The sequence below is a fragment of the Trichomycterus rosablanca genome, chromosome 1, assembly GCF_030014385.1.
Source record: "Trichomycterus rosablanca isolate fTriRos1 chromosome 1, fTriRos1.hap1, whole genome shotgun sequence".
Taxonomy (NCBI): Eukaryota; Metazoa; Chordata; class Actinopteri; order Siluriformes; family Trichomycteridae; genus Trichomycterus; species Trichomycterus rosablanca.
This window is the reverse complement of record NC_085988.1, coordinates 3,530,535-3,546,506: the sequence shown is the minus strand read 5'-3', so window position 1 is coordinate 3,546,506 and position 15,972 is coordinate 3,530,535. Positions and strand designations below refer to the sequence as shown.

At 42.4% G+C, this 15,972-nt stretch overlaps 1 pseudogene; it reads left to right on the top strand.

The window, feature by feature from the left end:
* Positions 1 to 15,676, top strand: part of LOC134316941 (zinc finger protein 850-like) — a 1,214,164-nt pseudogene extending 1,198,488 nt beyond the window's left edge.
* Positions 15,677 to 15,972: the final 296 nt, after the last annotated feature.

Below are 15,972 nucleotides of genomic sequence, written 5' to 3'. Positions count from 1 at the left end.
TTGGGCGTGTCCGATGCGGCATCTAGTCTATACCGATTGCTCCATTCTGTTTGTTGGCGTAGGTTTGTGGTGTGTGTTGATATTGGGGCATATTTCATCAAGGTTATTGTTGTGTTGCCGTTTGTTTATGATGTATTTCATGATCTGTGGTTTGGTGTCCGATATTAATAGCTTATTTTTTGGTTGTTGTATGGTTGGAGGTTTACGTGCCAGCCTGTCGGCTTCTTATGCCTGGTTCACACTACACGACTTTTGCCCAGATTTTCGCTCGGCGACTGGTCGGCGCTAGATTTGCCGGCTCGGGAGCAACTCAGCGTTCGCTCAGCGATCAAAACTCGGTTCTAAATCGCTATGTGTGAACTACTCAACAACTCGATCCGACCGGCTCGCCGAGCAGTCGCCGAGCGCTCGATGTGGGACAGGGGGATAATATAGTTTATATCAGAATACATCAGCACACACACAAGTTTTACAGTATTTCTGACTTGATCTTTCTCTACAAAACACCCACGCTGCATTGCAAAACTATTAATTAACCTCCAACTTAGTATAGAACAATCCATACTGTTCGTGTTGCCAAATCCACTCAGATTCATTTATTTTTCCTCCTTGATTTTACGCTGCACATCAGCGCACAAACACTTTAATCGCTCGCTACTTGTTGACGTGCGTTTTTGGACTTGGTATCATTAAACCCCTCGTCACTTCTCACGTGTTTTTGTAAAAAAAAAAAAAAAAAAAAAAACGTAGTCTGGGAGATCAGAGAAGCTCGCCTGTGATACCAGTTGGTGATAGATGGTGTAGTGTGGAACCCCCTTATTCCCAATTAGTCATGTAGTGTGAAATATACACCGACTGAAAGACTCCCGAGTGCAAAAGATTCAGTCGTGTAGTGAGAACTGTACAGCGACCCGCAAATCAGAAAGTCGTGTAGTGTGAACTAGGCATTAGTTTCCTTGAATGCCAATATGCCCTGGGATCCAGCAAAATTTAATTTCAAAGTTTTCTTTAGTCAGTCTTTGGGTTTGATCTAAAATTTTATTTATCGTTGGATGGTTTTGAGATAGTGTTTCCAGGGCTTGAAGACAAGATTGTCCCACAGGGGATCGTATACAGTAAACGTATTCAATAATAATAATGTTAGGTGACTCTAAATCTTTGAAAAGTTCCTGGTGGTTGTGTTTGTATCACTCAGCTCTCCAGTCCTCCAGGATTTGGGTAGCAAATTCCATCGTGTTGCTTTAGTTTGAGTAATTTGCATATAGACTAAAGACACCAGATTTACATAAAGCAGTTCAGTCTGACAGAGAATAGAATTATCTACCCAAAGTTAACTAAATCCTGAATTCCTCCTCACACAATCATACATACTGATTAAATGTTTTAAAAAAACCTGAAATATTTGGTATGACGTTTCGACTTCTTTGTCTTTCTGAAGTCCAAGATAATCTCCTTTGTCTTGGATGTGTTAAGTACTAAGTCTTTTCAGAAAATATTATTATGGTGTTGGAGGAGTGGGTGGAGTAAAGAGCATAGGGCTCAGCACGCAGCCTTGCAGCCAGTGTTGCCTGATGGCAAGTAGACAAAATTTGTGCTGGTTTGTAATAATTTTGGCAGCTTAAAATATGAATAAAAAAACAAAAACTATTGTTTTCTAAAGCAGGTGGAATATATACTGTTCAGTCATAATGTTAAAACCACCTAGAAGCACTTTGTAGTTCTACAATTACTGACTGTAGTCCATGTATTTCTGTACATGCTTTGTTAGCTCCTTTCACCCTGTTCTACCACCACAGAGCAGGTATTATTTAGGTGGTGGATGATTCTCAGCACTGCAGTGACACTGACATGGTGGTGGTGTGTTAGTGTGTGTTGTGCTGGTATGAGTGGATCAGACACAGCAGCGTTGCTGGAGTTTTTAAACACCTTACTGTCACTGATGGACTGAGAATAGTCCACCAACCAAAAATATCCAGCCAACAGTGCCCCGTGGGCAGCGTCCTGTGCCCACTGATGAAGGTCTAGAAGATGACCGACTCAAACAGCAGCAATAGGTGAGCGATCGTCTCTGACTTTACATCTACAAGGTGAACCAGCTAGGTAGGTGGTCTAATAGAGTGGACAGTAAGTGGACACGGTATTTAACTCCACTCATACCAGCACAACACACACTAACACACCACCACCATGTCAGTGTCGCTGCAGTGCTGAGAATCATCCACCACCTAAATAATACCTGCTCTGTTGGGGTCCTGTGGGGGTCCTGACCATTGAAGAACAGGGTGAAAGCAGGTTAAAAGGTATGTAGAGAAACAGATTGACTACAGTCAGTAATTGTAGAACTACAAAGTGCTTCTATATGGTAAGTGGAGCTGATAAAATGGACAGACACAAGGAGGTGGTTTTAATGTTATAGATACCTTAGCCTTTGAGAATGGACACTAGCTGGTGTTTCCTCCACCCATGGATGTAGCCGTGTCGTTTTAATGGTTTGATGTGTATTTTTGTGTGTTTTATTTTTGTTTTATCTCTTTCCTTCATATTTTATCTGTAACAGTGAAGCAATTTGTAGCCTGTCTTAGAAAAGTGCTATATAAATAAATGTTTACTTCTCAGAACATTTTATTATGGTGTTGAAGTGGATGGAGTGAAGAGCATAGGGCCCAGCACGCAGCCTTGTGGGTCCCAGTGTTCAGAACAAGAGTGGAGGTGCGATTGCCCATCCTGACATGTTATGGACTACCCGTGAGGAAGTCCAAAACCCAGGAGCAGATGATGATGATGATGTCTAGACCCAACTACCCCAATTTCCCCCAATGTTTGTGAAGACCTCCGCTAGTAGGGTGGCACAGACCTTTAGTGTCCTTCCAGAAACTCCATCTGGACCTGCTGCTTTGTTAAGATTCACTCTCTGCAAGGTGGTTCTCACCTGATGTGACTGTAGAACCGGTGTCTGCTTTCAACAGGTGGTGTGATGTGTTAAACCAGTTCTTCGCTTTGATAACCAAAACAGCCGTGCCTCTCACATCAGGTAAACTGGTGTCGCCACTGGCCGGCAGGGTGTTGGTCTTGTAGTCCGTTCCACATGCTGCGGGGGTTGAGCTTGGCCTCTTTGATGCCTTCTTTGGGGTTCCTTCGAGCTGTTGAGTAAGCCTGTCTGTCTCCCGTCCTGAAGGCTGCATCACGTCTCCTAATCAGAGCCTGGAAACACACTGTGCATTCTCAGTGCAGAAGTTTATGTACCCCATGATCTGCCCCCTGTGCAAACAGAGCTCAGTCTGTGTTATCAAAACAGTCCTGCTTTATTCAGGTTGTTTGCTCAGTCCATACCCGTACGGTTTTGACACTTGGTCCGGTCCTGCAGGTCAGAGGTTCGTACACTGGCGTCAGGTTCAGTGAGATGTGATCTAAACCAGTGGTCCCCAACCACCAGGCGGTCTGCCTGGTGGTTGTAATATAGTCTCATATCACCCCTAGGTGGGAGCAGCATCTCGTTGCAGTGAAAACAGCTCATTCTACATCGTTTGTGAGCAATATTATTGAATAATATTAAATAATATTAAATCCTCCCTTCCCTGCCGGTCCGTGAAATTATATCTTATATGAAAACGGTCCGTGGTGCAAAAAAGGTTGGGAGACACTGGTCTAAACGTCTAAGGTGTGCAGATGTGCACCAGCTGTTGTGAATGTAGATGCACAAACCTCTACCCTTGCTCTTCCCAGAGTCCTCTGTTCTATCCGCTCTGTAGACGAAGCGACTGGCTAACTCGATAGCAGCGTCGGGAACAAAGCGATTCAGCCAGGTTTCTGTAATTATCATCACACGGTTGTTGTTATATATATATATAATTATATATTTATATATATATAAATATATAATTATTGTTATCATAAATACTCTCCTCTCTAATAATAATAACCCTCCGGCCGTCTTAACCCACAACACACACAATGTGTAAATGTTCCAGCTTCCGGCGTAGTGATGAAGCGTCGCTCCCTACTTCCTACACAGTCTGAAGTTTAGATTAGATTAGATTCAACTTTATTGTCATTACACATGTACAAGTACAATGCAACGAAATGCAGTTTAGCATCTAACCAGAAGTGCAATAAGCAGAAAGTGCAGAATAAACAGTATTTATGATATACATTATTTACAGTGGGTAAACAGCAGTGGTATAAACAGGATCTATAAACTATACTATAAACAAGATATGTAGCTAAAAACAATATACATATTAAGGTGCAGATTAATATTAAGGTGCTGTGCAGGTTAAAGTGATTAAGGTGCTATGGACACGATCAAGCAATGAGTACGTAAAAACATAATAACAATAACAGATGTATACAGTATATATGAGATTTATGTACAAATGAGGTATGTACCAGTGAAATACAAAGCGGAAAAAGGATAAAAATTATAATGTTTGTAGTGTGTGTGTGTGTGGGGGGGGGGGGGGGGGTTGTTAACGGGGGACAGAGTTCAATATGGAGACATCTCTGGGGAAAAAGCTGTTCCTCAGTCTAGTAGTCCTTGTCCGGAGGCTCCTGAAGCGCCTGCCAGAGGGCAGAAGGGCAAATAGTCTGTGTGCAGGGTGGGAGGAGTCCTTAAGAATGCTGCGAGCTCGACGCAGACAGCGTTTCCTCTGGACGTCCTCAATGGGTGGAAGTCGAGTCCCTGTGATGCGCTGGGCCATTTTTACCACTCGCTGCAGTGCCTTGCGGTTCGCAACAATGCAGTTCCCATACCAGACTGTGATACTGCTGTTCAGGATACTTTCTATTGCACAGTGGTAAAAGTTCACCAGGATGGCCGAAGACAGGTGGTGTTTCCTGAGTGTCCTCAGGAAGAAGAGGCGCTGGTGAGCCTTCTTGGCCAAGCTGGAGGTGTTAGTGGTCCAGGACAGGTCCTCCGAAATGTGGGTCCCCAAAAACTTGAAGCTGGAGACACGTTCAACAGCTATTCCGTCTATGTGGATGGGGTCATGCGTGCCTCCTCCTTCCCTCCTGAAGTCCACGATGAGCTCTTTGGTTTTGTTGTTGTTGAGGAGCAGGTTGTTGTCCTCACACCATGTGGCCAGATGCTGTACCTCCTCCCTGTAGGCTGTCTCATCGTTGTTACTGATGAGTCCAATCACCGTGGTGTCGTCAGCAAACTTAATGATGGAGTTGGATCCATGCACAGGCCTGCAGTCGTGGGTGAAAAGAGAGTAGAGGAATGGGCTCAGCACACAGCCCTGTGGTACGCCTGTATTGAGTGAGATGGTGATGGAGTAGGTGTGTCCTGACCTAACATGCTGAGGTCTGTTGGTAAGAAAGTCCATAATCCAGTGACAAAGGGAGGTGTTAATACCCAGATCTCCAAGTTTAGTGACTAACTTGGAAGGGATTACGGTATTAAATGCTGAGAAGTCAACAAACAGCATTCGTGCGTATGTGTTGCTATTGTCCAGATGTGTAAGCACAGAGTGCAGCGCCATGGAGACAGCATCCTCTGTACACCTATTGCTGTGGTATACAAACTGATGTGGGTCCAGTGTGGGTGGGAGACAGTTCTTCAGGTGTGCCAGGACCAGTCGCTCGAAGCACTTCATATAATGGGTGTGAGTGCTACAGGGCGGTAGTCATTCAGGCACGTCGGGCTGGAGTGTTTCAGCACTGGTACGATGGAGGTGGATTTGAAGCAGGTTGGTACAGTTGCCTGGGTGAGGGACAGGTTGAAAATGTCCGTAAAAATTCCAGTCAGCTGCTCCGCACATGCTCTCAGCACTCGCCCAGGAATGCCGTCTGGACCAGCAGCTTTGCGTGCGTTGATCTGGCTCAGTGCGGTGTAGACGTCTGTGGAGGAGAGTGAGAGGGGCTGGTGGTCTGCAGAGAGTCTGGTCTGGGTAGCCGTCTCCCTGTTGTCTCGGTCAAAGCAAGCATAAAAGTCATTTAGCTCGTTCAGGAAGGAGACATCTGTAGTTACCGGGATGGAGTTGCTGGGCTTGTTCACTTCATTTGAACATTTGCGTTACCTTTGGATTGGAATCTCACTTAAAATGGTGGAATACCCTACGTAGTGCACTTCACAGATACTGTGAATGGAACGCTCCTACAGAATCTGCGCTAATGGTTGTAAGAACCGCTTTCTGAACCAATCAGAGCTTCTGATTGTAATTGTTAGTAAGAAATGCTGTTATTTGCATTTATTCAGTTTGCGTCTGTTATGTCCTCAGTGTTTTTGTGCTGGTGTGTTTTGTATATGTTCCAGAGATCCAGTACACGCTTTGCCGTACTCACTCCAGATCCGGATTCCATCACTGGATTTCCCCTTCACCAGCCACCCTCTAAAAGCCACCAAGAAGAGCGGCGGGAAAAAATGGAGGGAGAGAGAGAACGTGGATAGAGTCTGCTTGTGTTTGTGATCAAACCTTTTGATATTGTGTAAATTAGTTTGTCCGTACTTTTGTTGTGTTGCCTGATACCTGACCGTGCCTGTTATGACCACGATTTAGCCCGCTGTTTTGGAACTTTGTTTTTGTTGTACATATTGTAAATATCTTCTTTTCATCAGTTGTAGGGAGTGGCTGCCATTTTTGTTGGGATTCGGGGTTGTTGTCTATGTTTTTGGGTTAGCTAGGGAGCAAGGTTAAGACCCTGTATCTTTTGTTGTTAGGGAAGCTAGCTTTGGTTTATGCTAGTTAGAGGGCGTTTTGTTTATTATTTTGGCCTGGGCCACTCCTAAAGTCTTAAACGAATGTTCAATACATTTTTGAACTCATCTGTTGTGTTGTCAGTCTGTTATTTCACCTTTTTCCCTCACATTCATAAACAAATTTACTTGTTACAGCCTAACCCTAGACTGGGTCATAATAGCGTCACACAGATGACGTGGTGGTAATGAAACGCTTGATCGGCTTTCTAACGACTTCCTGTTTTACTTCACAACCGGGAAAAGTTTGGAGGTTTTTAATTATAAGCACAAAATAACGGATTCTATTCCTAATGGGACACACACTTATAAATGTAATAGCATCTGGAAGAACAGAAGCTAAGGTAAGCAGTCGCTGTCTTGAAGCAACATTACGGATTCCAAGTCATAGTTACATAGTTTGAAGCTTTAAAAACGAATGCTCTACTGCATAAACTGCCAAGCCACGGCCCGGCCCACTGTTCTGTAAATCAACAGGCTACAACTGGGCAGTTGTGGCTACAACTACAACAGGCTACAACTGTGGTCGGGGTTAAGTTAAGATTGGAGGGGTCAGGTTAAGGAACTTAGGGGTTGAGGTGGACATTAAGGATCAGGGAAGGGTTGGTTCCAAATTAAGGGTTGATTGCAATTGTTACTTCCAAGGGTGGCACAACCAGTTATTCGGTTTAAGGGGGCAATTATGTCCTTTAGCATTATGTGGTCTATATTGGAGCATTAGTGTTGTCATCTGTCCCGAGTTTCCCGGGATTGTCCTTTTTAACAGTCAAGTCCTGGAAAATTCTTGGTTTTCTTTGGGTTTCTGTTGCATGCTGTTGTTGCTTCCCATGTTGATCAGGTAATTAGTCGGCTTCCTGGTGGTCATTGAGGGGTAAAGAGTTGGGCATCAGTGTTTAATTAAAATTGTGATTAAACACAAGGGCAAAACTGCAAATCTGTGCACATTGATGGCAACCCTATGGATCACTTATGAATACTGGAGCAGTATGCAGAATGTATTGTAGCAGTATGTAGGGCAGGGGTGGGCAGTTAAATTTTCCAAGGGGCCACATAGGAACTTCATTCTGCTCAATATTATTAAGATTTCTTTTTATTGCCTAAATTTGACAGTTCTGATAAGCTGTTACTGTTAAGAGTTGATGTTACAATCAGAACATGAGAAGCAGGCCGAGTAAAAATATTAACATTATTTCACTATTTAATCAAATTTCTTGAAAACAAATGTGAACTGTGCATTAACTTTACACACAGTGCTATTGCTGTTTGGAAATCACAAAGCTGGTCTTAACTGCTCCAGTCCTGGACTGTGATGGCATAGTTACCTTTAAAAAGTAACTTTATTACTTTATTGATTACTTGATTTTAAAAGTAACTAAGTTAGATTACAAGTTACTTTATTAGTTACATTCAGCAGCTGCCGTAATGCAACCGGAGCTGCGTAGGCGATTGAAGCGGAATAAGAAACAAGAAAGACGTGGAAAACTGAGTCCTCTGTTCACAAGTGTAAGTAAGATAAACAAAATAAAATATTTAAAGACAAATAAATAACAAAAAGACGATAAATATCCAAAATTTTGCCGAGTGGGGTTTGTAATGAGTCTGTAACTATGGTGATATTACGTCATCACTTCCCCACGTGTAGTACGTAGCGGTGTTGTGTGCATACTGCACACTTCTGTACTGAAAGTATGTACTTCTTTACCGGCCGAGTAGTGCATACTTCCTCCAATCTAGTGCACACTCTGTAAGTATGCGATTCCGGACGCAGCTCGTGACTTAATTGTCGCATAGGCCAGACGTCACTCTCCGAGTTGCAAAAATAGTAACGCACAGTAACTTGGATATGTAACTTTAATCTGATTATTGGATTGGAAATAGTAACTCGTTAGATTACTTGTTACTGAAAAATGTGGTCAGATTGGAGTAACGCGTTACTGACATCAGTGGTCCTGGATGTGTAAAACTTTATAAAAAAGTCCATGTTGGTTTACAGTTTAGTTAGTGAAGCTTTAAATGTGACGCTCTGCATCGTTCAAGTTCAGGTATTTCTCTGTTTAGTATAGTAACAGTGATATAAACCCTAGATGTCTTGTTAGAAACTCGATCGTCACTCAGTTGTGTTCGCCAACACATTACGGTGAAGCTGGATACACTCGTCTCACACACACGTCAATCGTGATGTACATTCATTTACGACTGATTTTTAATTACCACTGACCTCATGTGGGCCGGTTGGGGATGGCTCGCAGGCCGGATGTACAATGCCCGGGTCTGATGTAGGGTATAAACTGGAAAAGTGTTCATACTTTAACATCGCCCTCTTGTGTTCTGACAGAATAACACATAGTAGTAGTATGACTTGCCCACATATTTTGGTGTGACTAACTGGCACACATACAGTACTTACCTGAGCACTGAGTCAAGGGTCAAGTCATATTAATCCATAAATTAAATGTGAATTTCCTAGTTGTTACTTAATAATAATTTATTAATTGTAGCTAAACAAGTCGATAATAAAATCATAACATAGTAGTTACAAGTTATAGTTACCTGACATTTATATGCACATAAGTTGTTAATGAATGTGCTCAAAGTTTGAGACAATAATTCTAGCATATGCTTTGGCAGCTGAACGTTGGATTTGTACCGTACATCAGCAGGAGAACTTTGGACTGAATACAGAGCGAGACATGTATCCAGTGTAGCTGATGAAGGATTTGGGTGATGTGAGCTGGCTGTTTAGTATGGTTTTGTTTGGAAGGCCAATGAAAAGGGCATTGCAGAAGTCCAAAGAGGACGAGATGAACCAGAATTTCGGCATCTTTAAGTAAGAGCATGGGGTGCAGAGGTCTAAACAAGAAGTTTTAACCAAGGCCCTAATATGGCGTTTGAAGGAGAGAAAAAACTCAAAAACTACACCCAGGTTTTGAAACACTGGGTACGATTTTACGGTCACAGCATCAAAGTTAAGGGTAAGATCTGAGAATTCTGAAAAGCTAGACTTTGGACTAATGAGCTAAACATTAAGCACCTCTAACTGTTACCTGCTCGCTCTCCTTTTTTAGTTATGCTGTAATAAAGTCATGAGGGTTTTCACAGGACGTCAGCGCCCACCTCCACCCCGTCATCAGACCTGAGTGATCAGACAAGACAGGCAGAACGACGGCAACCCAACATCCCTGATCACCACACGTTTCTATGACCAAGAACCCCCAAGCTCTGCGCCTCTGTCTATATCCGGGTGGGCAGCTCCGGTCCTAGAGGCCAGAAATCAGGCGCAGACAGAAGCCAACATGCAGCGCCAGCAAATCTGACAAACATGAGAGCACCAGACCGCCCAGATCCAAAGGCAAGACGATATGCCTTCAATAACCATATTACAGGTTTCAGAACAGTAGGTAACAGGATGAGCTGCCACTATGCTCTTAGGCCAGGATCCCTGCCACTGCAGTGCATAATGCAGATTTCAAATACTGAGTGGACAGTCTCATGATACCAGTCCAAACCAGGACACTAGATGGCGCCAACGAATTGTGAAGCATGATGAGAACAGTCTGGACTCCATGGACGGCAGTAATAGACCTGTCCAAGAAAGCTGAGCTGATCAATTCCAAAGATGATAGATAACAGGGGATTTACACCTAGCAGGCATAACATCATGAGCACTGAGAGGTGAAGTGAATAACACTGATTATCTCTTCATCACGGCACCTGTTAGTGGGGGTGTGGGGAGGGGGGACCTGAGGGTCAAATTGTGACGGATAGACGACTGGGTCAGAGCATCTCCAAAACTGCAGCTCTTGTGGAGTGTGTCCCGGTCTGCAGTGGTCAGTGTCTATCAAAAGTGGTCCAAACCGGCGACAGGGTCATGGGTGGCCAAGGCTCATTGATGCTCGTGTGGTCCGATCCAACAGACGAGCTCCTGTAGCTCAAACTGCTGAAGAAGTTCCTGCTGGTTCTGATAGAAAGGTGTCAGAATACACAGAGCAGCACAGTTTGTTGTGTATGGGGCAGCAAAAGGTGGACAAACACAATATTAGGAAAGTGGTCATAATGTTATGCATCATCTGTGCAACACACACACACTGTCCATTTTATCAGCTCCACTTACCATATAGAAGCACTTTGTAGTTCTACAATTACTGACTGTAGTACATGTGTTTCTCTACATATCTTTTTAGCCTGCTTTCACCCTGTTCTTCAATGGTCAGGACCCCCACAGGACCCCCACAGAGCAGGTATTATTTAGGTGGTGGATGATTCTCAGCACTGCAGTGACACTGACATGGTGGTGGTGTGTTAGTGTGTGTTGTGCTGGTATGAGTGGAGTTTTTAAACACCGTGTCCACTCACTGTCCACTCTATTAGACCACCTACCTAGTCGGTCCACCTTGTAGATGTAAAGTCAGAGACGATTGAACATCTAATGCTGCTGTTTGAGTCGGTCATCTTCTAGACCTTCATCAGTGGTCACAGGACGCTGCCCACTATTCTCAGTCCAGCAGTGACAGTGAGGTGTTTAAAAGCTCCAGCAGCGCTGCTGTGTCTGATCCACTCATACCAGCACAACACACACTAACACACCACCACCATGTCAGTGTCACTGCAGTGCTGAGAATGATCCACCACCTAAATAATACCTGCTCTGTGGGGGTCCTGACCATTGAAGAACAGGGTGAAAGGTGGCTAACAGAGCATGTAGAGAAACAGATGGACTACAGTCAGTAATTGTAGAACTACAAAGTGCTTCTATATGGTAAGTGGAGCTGATAAAATGGACAGTGAGTGTAGAAACAAGGAGGTGATTTTAATGTTATGTCTGATCGGTGTGTGAGTACTGAACATGTTCTTTAAAGCATTGTATCAGCACTCCCGACCTCAGCCAGCAGTAACTTCATCATGGTATCAGCAGATCACTTCACACTTTCACTTCTGAACTTGAGAATGTTGTTGTGATCTGAGCAGCTCTCACACTGCAGTCCAGTAGAGGCGCTAATGAACCTGAACCATCAACCAGCTCAACTCACACCAGAAGAAGAAGCTGCAGCAGCTGTTGTGTTTGTACTGAAGTGAATCATCTGTAAGTAAAGTATTGATTTATTTATTAATTATTAACTACATTCTAATTAATAATAAAACTATAGTTCATAATAAAGTATCAGCGTGATGATTTGTGAAGCTTTAACTCATTTAAATACACAGAGTGCTAGCTGCTCCGCTTTTAGCATCTGACATGATTCAGTACTGATGAACCGATTCATCTGAACCGATACAGCAAAATGAACCGATTGATCGGTTATTTTTATAATCAGTGTTTACAGTTTTATAGAAACACATCAAGTTATTCTGGGTTTGTTTGCAGGTTTTATTAAACATCTTTTACTTTAATATTTACTGTTGTTTCTTTCTTTAGATCTTTAATAATGGAATCATCAGCAGTGAGACACGTCGCTCCTGTAGATCTACAACATGAAGAATTCCAGAAGATTCTAATAAAAGAGGAAGAAGATGAAGATGAAAGTTTCTTCTGTAAGTAAATATGGAGCAATACACCACTTTTACACCAGTGTGAATATGGGATTAGAACCTATACTGTACCGTACTGTAGTACCAAACCCACAATCTTACATTTCCTCCAGTTGTTGAGTTTCTTCTTCACATATTGATGGAATTTCAGGTGAAGGAACCTCAATCCCTGAGGAACACGTCCCATCTGAGGAACACCTCACCCCAGTGGATCAACAGTGTGGAGGTTTCCAGATGAAGCCTGTGAAGAAGGAAGAACCTGAAGGTACAGATGAACTCAGTAAAGTATTTTTGTGATCTTGGGCTACGTAACATATTTTATTTCATAACGTATCACTAGTCCTGTCACCACCATCACTAATACTACCATCATCACTAATACTACCATCATCGCTAATACTACCATCATCGCTAATACTACCATCATCACTAATACTACCATCATCGCTAATACTACCATCATCGCTAATACTACCATCACTAATACTACCATCATCACTAATACTACTAATACTATCATCATCACTAATACTACCATCATCACTAATACTACTAATACTACCATCATCACTAATACTACCATCATCACTAATACTACTAATACTATCATCATCACTAATACTACCATCATCACTAATACTACTAATACTACCATCATCACTAATACTACCATCATCACTAATACTACTAATACTACCATCATCACTAATACTACCATCATCGCTAATACTACCATCATCGCTAATACTACCATCACTAATACTACCATCATCACTAATACTACCATCATCACTAATACTACTAATACTATCATCATCACTAATACTACCATCATCACTAATACTACTAATACTACCATCATCACTAATACTACCATCATCACTAATACTACTAATACTATCATCATCACTAATACTACCATCATCACTAATACTACTAATACTATCATCATCACTAATACTACCATCATCACTAATACTACTAATACTATCATCATCACTAATACTACCATCATCACTAATACTACTAATACTACCATCATCACTAATACTACCATCATCACTAATACTACTAATACTACCATCATCACTAATACTACTAATACTACCATCATCACTAATACTACCATCATCACTAATACTACTAATACTACCATCATCACTAATACTACTAATACTACCATCATCACTAATACTACCATCATCACTAATACTACCATCATCACTAATACTACTAATACTATCATCATCACTAATACTACCATCATCACTAATACTACTAATACTACCATCATCACTAATACTACCATCATCACTAATACTACTAATACTATCATCATCACTAATACTACCATCATCACTAATACTACTAATACTACCATCATCACTAATACTACCATCATCACTAATACTACTAATACTACCATCATCACTAATACTACCATCATCACTAATACTACTAATACTACCATCATCACTAATACTACCATCATCACTAATACTACCATCATCACTAATACTACTAATACTACCATCATCACTAATACTACTAATACTACCATCATCACTAATACTACCATCATCACTAATACTACTAATACTACCATCATCACTAATACTACTAATACTACCATCATCACTAATACTACCATCATCATTAACACTACTACCACCACTACTACTACTATCATCACCACCAGCACTAATACTACCACTACCACCACCACTACTACCATCATCACTAATACTACCACACTTACCATCATCACTAATACTACCACTACTACCATCATCACTAATACTACCACACTTACCATCATCACTAATACTACCACTACTACCATCATCACTAATACTACCACTACTACCATCATCACTAATACTACCACTCTTACCATCATTTTACATTTTCAGCATTTATCAGATGCCTTTATCCTTTAGCGACTTACATTACAGTTACAGTGTACAGTCTGAGCAAATGAGGGTCAAAGGCCTTGCTCAGGGGCCCAACAGCAGCAACCTGGCAGTGGTGGGGCTTGAACCAGTGACCTTCTGATTACTAGTCCAGCACCTTAACCACTAGGCTATGGCTTGCCCTAGTATCATCACTAATACTACTACCACCACCACTCATACTACCACCATCATCACCACCACTACTACCATTATCACTAATACTACTACCACTCCAACAACCACCACCACCAGAAATGAACAACAGTTTCTTCTTCTTTTATGTCCATTTTCCTGTACAGCCCAAGATCAGCTCCACGATCACATCAAGAGCTGCAGCGATGATAAATATGATGCGCTGGTGAAATCTGAGACTGAACATGAGGATCTGACTCCCACCAGAAGCTCCAGTAATCAGCAAACGTCCTCTGATCCTGTCAGCATCAACACGTCTCACCAGGGGAAACAGCAAGAAGGAAACATCTGCTCACATTGTGGGAGGAGCTTCAGGTTCCAGAGTGGTCTCAAAACACACCAGCGCATTCACACTGGAGAGAAACCCTATCAGTGCTCACAGTGTGGGAGGAGTTTTAATCAAGAAACTAATCTCAAAATCCACCAGCGCATTCACACTGGAGAAAAACCGTATCAGTGCTCACATTGTGGGATGAGTTTCAATCAGCAGATTCATCTCAAACAACACCAGCACATTCACACTGGAGAGAAACCTTATCAGTGCTTTCTGTGTGGAAAGAGTTATAATACACAGAGTGCTCTCAAAATTCACCAGCGCATTCATACTGGAGAGAAACCCTATCAGTGCTTACAGTGTGGAAAGAGTTTTAATACACAGAGTGCTTTCAAAACACATCAGCGCATTCACACTGAAGGTAAACCATATCAGTGCTCTCAGTGTGGGAGGAGTTTTAATCGACAGAGTACTCTCGAAACCCACCGGCGCATTCACACCGGAGAGAAACCGTATCAGTGCTCACAGTGTGGGAAGTGTTTTAATCAACAGGGTGCTCTCAAAAGCCACCAGCGCATTCACACCGGGGAGAAACCACATCAGTGCTCACAGTGTGGGAGGAGTTTTGATCGTCGAACAAAGCTCAAAACACACCAGCGCGTTCACACTGGAGAGAAACCGCACTGCTGCTCGCAGTGTGGGAAGAGTTTTAATCAAAAGAGTGATCTCAACACACACCAGCGCATTCACACCGGAGAGAAACCGTATCAGTGCTCACAGTGTGGGAAGCGTTTTATTCAGCAGAGTAGTCTCATAACACATCAGCGCATTCACACTGGAGAGAAACCGTATCAGTGCTCGCAGTGTGGACAGAGTTTTAATCGGCAAAGTAGTCTCAAAAAACACCAGCGCGTTCACACTGGAGAGAAACCCTATCAGTGCTCACAGTGTGGGAAATATTTAGCCTATTTATCAACCCTTAAGAAACACAAGTGTGACATCACAATGTACCAAATAAACTAACAGTTTAATTAAGTGTAAGTGTGTGTGAGTGTTTGAATGAGTGTGTGATCGAGTGATTGGTAGTGGGTGAGGAGTGACCGTGTAAGTGTGTGTGTGTGTGTGTGTGTGTGTGTGTGTGTGTGTGTGTGTGTGTGTGTGTGTGTGTGTGTGTGTAAGATACTGAGTGATGTTTACAGATGGATTCTTTATCCAGATAACTGTGGTGGAAAAGTAACCCAGGACTTTTGGACTTTTCTGCCCCTCAAGGAACTGAAATTTTTAATAGTTTTTATCCTTTAAAATTCTAGCTGTATTACGGGCAATTTTCT